Raw genomic sequence first — 9,870 nt, forward strand, 5'->3', positions numbered from 1 at the left:
ATAGAGAAGAGTTGACCAGTTGCAGACACAGAGCTATACAGATATATGAAACAAGTCTGACAACATATTCCAGCCAATATCTCAGAAGCAATTCAAAGGCAGATGCATAATGAAAGAGATTAATGGAACACGTCTATGAACATGTTCCAGCTCATATTGATGCAGATTAGAGATAGACGAACCAGGTGGATGAAACAGGTTTGTGAACATGTTCCAAACAAATCCTGCAGCAATGAAGATTTGTAGAAGAATTATGGTAAAGACTTGACGGTCAAGTATGAAAGATTCCTTGCCATATTTATAGAGATTAGCAAACCTTTTACAAGGAAAAGAAGCAGACTCAACAAGTGTCAAGGCTTGAACCATGGCTTGGGCATAACACGGCACTCGGTGCCTGACTGCAAGTGACCGAGCGAACCACATGACTGGCTGAATTAAGATGGTGTATAGAATGCGGAAATATAACTTAACACATTCTGATCTATTAAAAGGTCTGACTGAAACAATCATAATGCGGAACTTTGAGATAACTCTGAAAGTAGAACGACGTAGCCAACATGGATAACATAATAATCTGTAAAACTCTGACTGACTACTACTCTAGTCTATGAAGCCTCTAATTAATAATGAAGTGCTGGCTGATTACGGGGACGATGCTCCCGGCATACCTGATTGTCTATAATAATTAAATGACTGAAAGATAGATAACGCCCCGAAGGAAATAGGGGCTCACCAAGTAGTTGATGCGAGAATCCTGGCAAGCAGATCCGTCATCCTTTAATTTAGTACCTGCATTGTGAAATGCAGGCCTCGGGCAAAAAGGACGTCAGTACATTTGCATCGTACTGGTATGTAAAATCTGAGAGAATAAATGGCTGTGGGGTGCTCGAAAAAGGGCAACCCAAATCAGTAAACATGTAATATATACTGAAACTGAAGTATACTAATAGCTGAACTGAACAAGAACTCATAAATACTTCATGTTCTAAATATGGAATCATCTGTTTTAATTGAGTTAATAATTTGTAGCCTTAGGCCCAAAATAAGTGCACAATTCTGTGGCCTCAAGCCTAAAATAAGTGCACACGTCTGTGGCCTCGGGCCCATATAATTGTGTATAACTGTGGCCTGGCGTCCATATAATAATATATGTAACTGTGGCCTCCAGCCCAAATATAAGTGCATATCACTCTGTAATTCTTGACCTGAACCTGGGAATCACATTGTAGCTCTAACATGGATATTGAGCATTTCCTTACTATCCTGAGACATTGAATCATACTGTAGTTCTAAAATTCAACTATTCATATTAAGGAACTGAGAACCGTACTGTAATGCATAACACTAGAATACTGAACATTATTATGCAGAGACATGTATTCATGAACTGATTTTGGAGTTTAATACATTAACTGTTCATAAGCACACTAAGTTTTCATGACTGAGACTCATGGGATATCAAACACCAGTCTATATTGATTGCGTACTGATTTCACGACATTCAAAATGAGAATCATGAACGAATTATGAAACTATATCGTTTAGAGAATAGAAGTTCTGAAGCTTTCCATGAAACTAAAGCTTAACTATATTTCTGAGGCAATTCATAATAATCGTAAAAGAATGTGGCATGGGGAGAATCACAAACATTCCCACACGTAGAGAGTTAGCTTTACATAACTCAATTTTGGTCTTTAAGCATACTAAAACGTTCGTAGCCCCGTTCGACTTTAATCTTGAGCAATATACATCAAAAGGAGTCAATATAAGTAAGAATACTCATGTTTTCGTCATGTAAGCATTTTATCAATCACTTAGTGGACATGAAGCTCCACAAATCTCATCAATGGTGTTTCTGTACCCAACAACCCATTCTCTTGCTCCTAGATAATTCTATAATCTCATATTGCTATAATCAATATCATTCTTTATCACCCATAAGATAAACAACACCATTAATCAACAATAAACAACCCAAACCCATAATCGTTCATGCTTTTCTATCAAACCCATCAACTCATATCCCATAAACTTATAGTCTATAATCATCAATACAAAGCTATAATCAATTAAAGGATGAAGGTCTTACCGTTTTGACGTTCAATTCTCTTGAATTCAGATTCTAGAGTCCTTTCATCCAAAACAAAGTCTTAATCGAATATCTATGGATTTGAAGGCTTTACCCATGTTAATAAGGTGTTGGGGAATTGAAATTAACTTAGAATAATCATTAGAAATTACCTTGGATGATGGAGGGACCTTGAAGGAAGTTGGGCTCTTGAGGGCTTCCCTTGTTGACACCTAATTTTTGACCTTTCATAATTTATTTTTACTCAGAGTCCTTAGATAATAAATAAAGCAAACCATGCATCTTAAACGAGGTTAATAATTTTTATAAAGTTGTTTAGATCAATATTTTACTCCTTTAATTAATAAAGTGATTTTTATGACATTTAAATTATTTCACAATTAATGGGCATTTTATGACATTTGTGAAATATTTTGCTGGGATTAATCAAAGGCAAAACAATTTTAGAATAATTATTCACTTAATTGTTAATTTGTCAAAAAACCAATTAACAAATGATTTATTCTCTTTAAATCCAAGGAATTTGAGAAATTGAAAGAATTGACCATTCTACCCCCTAACCTTTAATTTTCTGTGCTTGCGTAATTGATTTAAATTAATGAAATGACTTAGTATTTTAATTAGATTGATTAATCAATAGGAGGGGAATTATTGCAAATTGATTTTTAATTGTTTAATTGTTTTGGTTATGGCCACAATTGAATTAACCAATTCATGGTTAAAGCAATTGGGGTCAATTTTGCAAAATTAGACTTTTATGGCCTTAATTGAAATGGCCAAATTCATTGGGCTCAAATTAATTGAGGTCATTAGTGTAATTTAACTTCAATTAGCTAGTTAAGTAAAAAAGGGTTATAATTAGAATGGTCAATTAGATTTTAATTCAATTAAGGCTATATTTGCGAAATTGAGCTTGTTTACACAATTAGACATATTTTAAATTAATAAATAGGTTAATTACATCCTAATTTGTTTATAATTAAAATACCATGGTCGATAATCGATATTCTTGTTATTTGTCCATTTGTTAAATTGCCTATGCTACCCTTATGCACGTATATACATTTAAATACACACGATATATATATACGTGTCCAATTTTTTTGGATGGGGAACATGTCCAATTTTTTCGGACCGAGTCCAGCCCAAATGGGCTTGACCCGACCCAATCCTTTTTCTGATAAGGGGGTAGCACCCCTTTAACATTTTATTTCAAACCAAACACTCCCTTTTACCCCTCTCTCCTTTCTATCTAAACCTAACCCTAGCACCACCCCTTTATTTGTCCATTTGTTAAATTACTCGTGCTACCCCTATGCATGTATGTGTATACACACACACACACACACACACATATATATATATATCCTCCCTCCGTAAAGAGTGAAGACTTTTGAAACTTGTGGTTTTAAAATAAGTCTTGAATATTTGTGTGGCAGTAAATCATTTCATAAAGTGAATTTGTTTCCAAATTTTGAAAGAGGTCATTCATTTTGGCACGGACTAAAAAGGAAATAGGTTCACATAAATTGAAACAAAAGGAGTATATATGAAAACGGTTGTGGGGGGGGGGGGGGGGGGGGGTAGAGAGGGACATGTCAATTTTTTTCTGGACCGAGTCTAGCCCAAACGGCATGACCCGGCCCAATCCTTTTTCTGATAAGGGGGTAACACCCCTTTTAACATTTTATTTTATACCAAACACGCCCTTTTACCCCCTCTCTCATCTCTTCTCTCTATCTAAACCTAACCCTAGTGCCGCCCCTTCCCCCTTTCCCTCTCTCCTTCCTAGATTGCCAAAAATGGCATCAATTCAGAGAGGTCAGACGCATGTCAGCCTTAACACAACCAAATCAGTGCAACATTTAAAGCTTCGTTGTCTTTTTCTTCCAATTTCTACCAAACAACACCTACGATGGTGATGTTGTTATTTTTTGTATTTTTAAGCTTAATTCTTATTGGTCCGTAGAGGATTGGTTCGGATCGACCTAAAGTGGAACCAATCTGACCATATACACATGTTTGCTTTGAATCCTTGTCGTAAGTTTTACAAGTTGAGTATTTTGCATCCAAAAATCTATTTGTCCCACATTGTTAGTCTTAGGTTTTCTTAAAGTTTTGGGGTTCTATAAATTGAACCTCAACCCTCACAATTCGATAAGTTTGACAAAACCTGAAAAAGCTAGAACTTTAAGTTTAACTTGAAGCTTAAGCTTAATAGTATAATTTTAGACTTAAGCTTTTTTTAAAAGAGTTGATTCTCTCAGTTCTGAAATTTATTTACTTTTTCTTTGAGTTGCTGAGTGTGGGATTGGAAGCACAAGGCTCCAAGTTTGACTCTTGATATGACTGCACAAAAAAGGTAGCAATTTATCTTGTTATTATTTTATTTATTTATTCATTCAAGTGTCAATTTATATGATATGTTGCTTAGTTAAGTATTATCCTATTAATCTCATATTTAGTTCAAGTGTTTATTCATACTTGTATGGTTCAAGTAATGATGATGTAGTTGTTGTTATTGGTTCCAAACTTTGGTCTTGTGGTGCTAAAACCCTCTTTATGGTTTTAAGGATAATCATAATAGAAATATATGCTCATATGAAGTTAAAATATTTATATTGTCTCAAGGAGTTAATCACTTAGTTTAAAAGGGTTAAAATCCTAAAAGAAGAGAAAAGGATAAGAAGTTGATATGAACCTGCTTAAATCCCTTCTTATGAGTCTGTTAGTATAAGAATTATGTGGATTGGTATTTGTTTGCCCAGGCTGGGACTTGTATGAACACATGAAATAATTTAAGTATATTTACTAATATCTGTGAATGTCTTATATATTTGAATACTTCAGAATGTGTTTGTTGATTTGATTGAATGAGTCTAGAAGGTCAACAAGTGTGAGTGCACTTAAACAAGTCCAAATCTGATTAAGAAGCATTTGAAGGTGATTGGATAAGACCTGGTCCCTGAATTGCTCAAGTCTGTCTGAGTAATGTTTGAGTTAGCCTAAATCTGTCTGAATATATATATGAACTAACTTGAACATGATTTTGACATGGTTTGTTTGTTGCAAATTTAGGTAAAACATGGGATAGTTAGAGATCCTTAATGATGGTGTGTGAACCAACAAATAAAAACATACTGCATCCTCTTATCTTGAACTTTGATCTAGTCTAGCTAATCAATAATAAACTAGAAGATCCTAGAGGCACTTTACTTGGTCTGTCCAGGATTTAGAGTGTTTGAAATGAATTGTGTGCATGAAACTGAATTTTTCTATTCTTTAAAATTAGGCATTGGTTCTTTTTTAATCTAGAGCTTGAATCATAGGAAAGAATAGGAAAAGAATAAGTGTAGGTTGGGACCCCTTTGATTCTTTGATGTGTTGCTCCCTTTCCCCCCGTCTCTGTGTTTGACTTTGCCCTTTTTTGACTGAGTCTACCTAAATTGCTTCATAAGCAGTTCATGATTTACCTGGAAGTTGGTATCAACAAAGAAATGATGGTAAGAAATGAACCTACAAGTGATTGTATTTAGAGAAGAAATATGCTTGTTGTGGTTTTGTCTTGATTTGCACTATCCTGAAGATCAACCTTAAATTGGATGTCTATGTGGTTTTAAATTCTGTGAAGGTTAAGAGGGAATTCAAAAACGCTTTTATAATTAAGATCCTAGGTTGAGTTAACTGGAATTGTTAACTTGTGCCAATGTAAACTCGGTGTTTAGCTGGGATTTGATTTAAAGGTAGTGTTAAACTAATCTTAACCACAAAAGTCTCAGTGGTTTCCACTGGGTATGAGGATGAGGTAAGGAGTTGAGAGTGCCTTATGAGAGTAAAAGGTAAGCTTAGGCATGAACTGGAAGTAATGACCAGTGGAGCCTTTGCTTCTTTTTTACTGAAAGTCAGGAAAGGGTTGGGGAGGTGATGACCTCACCCTGTCCTGCTTCTCTTTTAGGACCCTGAGGTCCCCTTTTTCTCCTGAACCTCATTCCTATGGCTGTGGGATACATAGAGGTCTTATGTTTGGTTAAAGAGAAGTTTAACCATGCATGGGAGGATCTTTGAGATCTTATGCTACCAAAACCAAGTTAGAATAAAGCATATCGGCCTATCACATTCTCTGTCATGACCAAAGGGATTAAAAACTGCACGATCACCAGAATTCTGGGGGAAAATAACTAAGAGGCCAACCTATGCCAATATTTATTTATGTCAATGTTTATCAAGTGTTAGATGGGGATTGGTTCAAAATAATAGTGTTTATAGAGTCATAAGTGTCCAAGGTCAAGCTATGAACAACTTGATATAAGAGAAGCCTTTTAAAGACACTTCAAAGAGAGGATTGAGAAGGGCCAAGTTCAACTTGGCTCATGGTACCTCTCCTCCAAATAAGGAGTGTCATGACACTCTCTATAAGTCTATGGGGTGGTGCTTGTCATATGAATGCATTTGACTTTGCAACCCCATCATTAGATCAAGGGGAAAGGGGTACCATTGAGTGTATCTTATTCAAACAGTCTGATAGGGACAAAGATGGAATCTGTCTGCGTGAAATAATTGATTTTCTTTGAACTTGGATTTGACAAATTGAAGTCTTAATGATCAAATGGTTTGTTTTGGAGTGAACACTAAAGCATTGTAGCATGTTTAATTTGTTTGAACTGTTCTGTGTCATCCCCTATCTCTAAATTTTTCTTTTCTTTTCTGTCTTGTGCATTTGTTGCTTAATGGATTGAATGAATTGAGATTTGAAGTATTGCCCCTTTTTCTTCCCGGGAACTGTCTAGTTTGATACTCTTCTGCACTACTTTGGTTGTTCAAATTTGTTTGAAATCCTGAGTTCTCTAAACTGATGGACACCCCTAAGACTTTGAGGAACTGGATGCAGCTTGAGGCTATGCTATTTGTTTTCTTTTTCCTGAATTGATGAGCCTTGTACTCTTTCTATTTCTATGCCTTTGGTTGAGCACCAAACTGTCATCTTCTATTTTTTTTTTCTTTGCTTGTGCTCAGTTTATCATTTGAGTGCACATTTTTGTCTTCGTTGTTAGCTCTATCCAGAGTCAGGAGCAGCCTAGTATTTAATAAAAATTCTTGTAATTGTCCTAATTGACTGATTAGACATTCAGAGATTGTAGTAAGCTTGAATAAACCATCATATCATGATAGTTTAATCATTTTGAAACTAAGTATCAATCTTAGCTTAGGTATGAACATTTCTTTAAGCTCAAAAGATAATCAGGTGGTAGATTTGATTATGGACTTAGGATTTATGCTTAAGACTTAGGACTAGGTACATAGGGATATACATGTTATATACCCTTGATATACGCAGGTGATATACACATGACCTGCGTATATCATGGCATATAGGGTGTACATTTGAATAAGTCGGCTTTATAAAAATGAGTACAAAGGAGATAGAACTCTTTAGGTTTAAATGTCAGCCCAATACTCAGCATAAATCTGAGCCTAGCCCATCTCATTTAGTGTAAGAAATAGCCCATATTTACACTTAGCCAAATAAAGAGCTCGGGCAGAACTTTAGAAGTGTATCGATGGCCCTTTAATGCCCAAATATAAAACTGTACATGTATATATATGTGTGTTTCATTTTATGTATATGCATACTTATATATATAATAGCGATAAGTTCAGTAGTATAATTTCTAACCGAGTTTCCCCTTTTGTTTCTCCTCTTCATTGCACGCCAATTGGGGCTGGTCAAACCAAGCCTGTTGGGCTGAGGCCCAACAGACCAATTCTTTCAAATTATGGTTGAGTCCAATGAAGAAATGGAAGCTAACATATATATTAAACGCGTAGAAGGTTCTAGCCATGGGTGAAAATGGCCAACTAGGGACTTGGTACACCCCTAGCCTGCCCTTGTCCTTTCTATTTTTATTTATTCATGCTCTCTTTTATTTGTAAGTTTGTTGTATTTGTACTTGTAAGAATTTGTAAAAACCTCATAATCTATTGGAATCCTTATTGTATGAGTAGCCATCTTAGGACAATGGTGTTTATGCCATTTAGTTTGACCTTATGTCCCTAAACAATTTTTAAATAACATAACACCTTTTCTCAAAAAAATCAAATGGATAATTGATAAAACCACTTCGGAAAGACAAAGGGATTTTTTTAAGGACACAAGTGTTATTTCTCTTAAAACCGGATCAACTTTAAAATCAAGAAACACGCTTTTGATAATTGAACGCAGTTCTAGATCAAATTATTAAATTAAATGCTTTGGGCCGAGTCCAGTAATAAGAAAAGATTGAGATTTTGAACCAAAACTCCTCTAAAAAATGGGTACATTTTGAATCACATTTTAAACCAATTTCCAGAGTAGGAAATAGTTATAAATGAAACTTGGATAAGGTGATCTAACGTATTATATGGACTGACTCGAAAAAATATGATTATAACATAATTATATACACATGTACATTTTTTGAGAAATGAAACATTTTACGCTTTTTCTTATAAATAAAATATGTTACCTTTATATATAAAAGGGAAGCTATTATTACACGGATATTATGAATCCGAACCTAAAATATCCATATATAAGTGGATATATTCAATTCTTTTTTTTTTCAAATGATATGCAAATGTCAGATTTTATAAATGCGGGAATAAACGCTAAATAAACTGTTAAAGCAAATAATCATACATTGGAATTCAAAGGTCAATAGTACGGATCCTTAACACTAGGGTGCCTAACACCTTCCCTAGGGGATCACCAGAATTACCTAGAACTTTGGATTACAGAGGTTTTTTTCACTGTGTATGAATAAATCCTTCGAAACTGGTTTTTCTAATTTCCTAAAATTAGGTGGTGACTATTTTAAAATAAAGTCGGAAAGAGCACCAACAAGTTCGAAGTAGCTTTTTAAGCGCTAACCCCACTCACGAAATGCGAACCGTAACATCCCTTTATAGAGCAAATTTTCGTCTTTGAGGTGTAGAGAATGATGTAGAGCTTTTAAAAAGAACTTACCCGATATGCGTCCGCGCAGCTGAAATCCCAACCATGCAACTGACCTTACAATAAGGGCAGTAACACTGCCTCTGGTGTGCTGTCGTGCAATTGAAGGTTCTTCGCTCAGCTGGTTGCACAGACTGTACAATGTCTAGTAAAATACGCATAACTTTTAGTATCAAGATCCGTTCGGGCTCCACCATATATGGATGAAAATGTATTTCAAAGGGATAAAACTTTTATATTTTAAGTTTTCTTAAATACCCACAGATTTTCACTTAAAATTGCTGGAATACCGACCTACCGTACACTTAGTCGATTCTATTGAATCTTATGTGCCTCACTATTAGTCTTGATTCCGAAAACAACTATTTCCACCCAAAATCATCCCGATAGGACTTCATATGTGTCACGACCCAATTTCACAAGTCGTACAGGAGCCTACCTATCCCACCTCGGTAGATGAACCTTTAACCCAACATTTAATAAAATAGTATAAATAGCGGAAGAAGATAAATTAACATAAGTCTGACATATGAATTTATAATAAATGCGAAAGTACATTAAAAAGCACTCAAGTATCTGGTTTGGTCATACAAGAGCATCTAACTAAAATCTATAAGTCTGAAAGTAGTAATAATACATCAATAGTCTCAAATATGTCTTAGAATATGTCACGACCCAATCTAGTTAAATCGTGCGGGCACCTACCTTTCCCAACTCAGTAGGCGAACCCTCAACCCATCAATAGTAAAAACACAAAGAATTTCTTAAATAAGCGAAAGAAATAAAATCA

The 9,870-nt window shown here is 35.1% G+C and overlaps 1 long non-coding RNA gene across 1 annotated transcript; it reads left to right on the plus strand.

The window, feature by feature from the left end:
* The first annotated feature begins 3,792 nt into the window (after positions 1-3,792).
* Positions 3,793-8,088, plus strand: LOC132626327 (uncharacterized). Its single transcript, XR_009577234.1, has 2 exons — positions 3,793-4,007; positions 4,386-8,088. It is a non-coding gene; the product is annotated as an uncharacterized LOC132626327 (long non-coding RNA).
* The last annotated feature ends 1,782 nt before the right edge of the window (positions 8,089-9,870 follow it).

Source organism: Lycium barbarum, chromosome 2 (assembly GCF_019175385.1).
Source record: "Lycium barbarum isolate Lr01 chromosome 2, ASM1917538v2, whole genome shotgun sequence".
Classification (NCBI taxonomy): Eukaryota; Viridiplantae; Streptophyta; class Magnoliopsida; order Solanales; family Solanaceae; genus Lycium; species Lycium barbarum.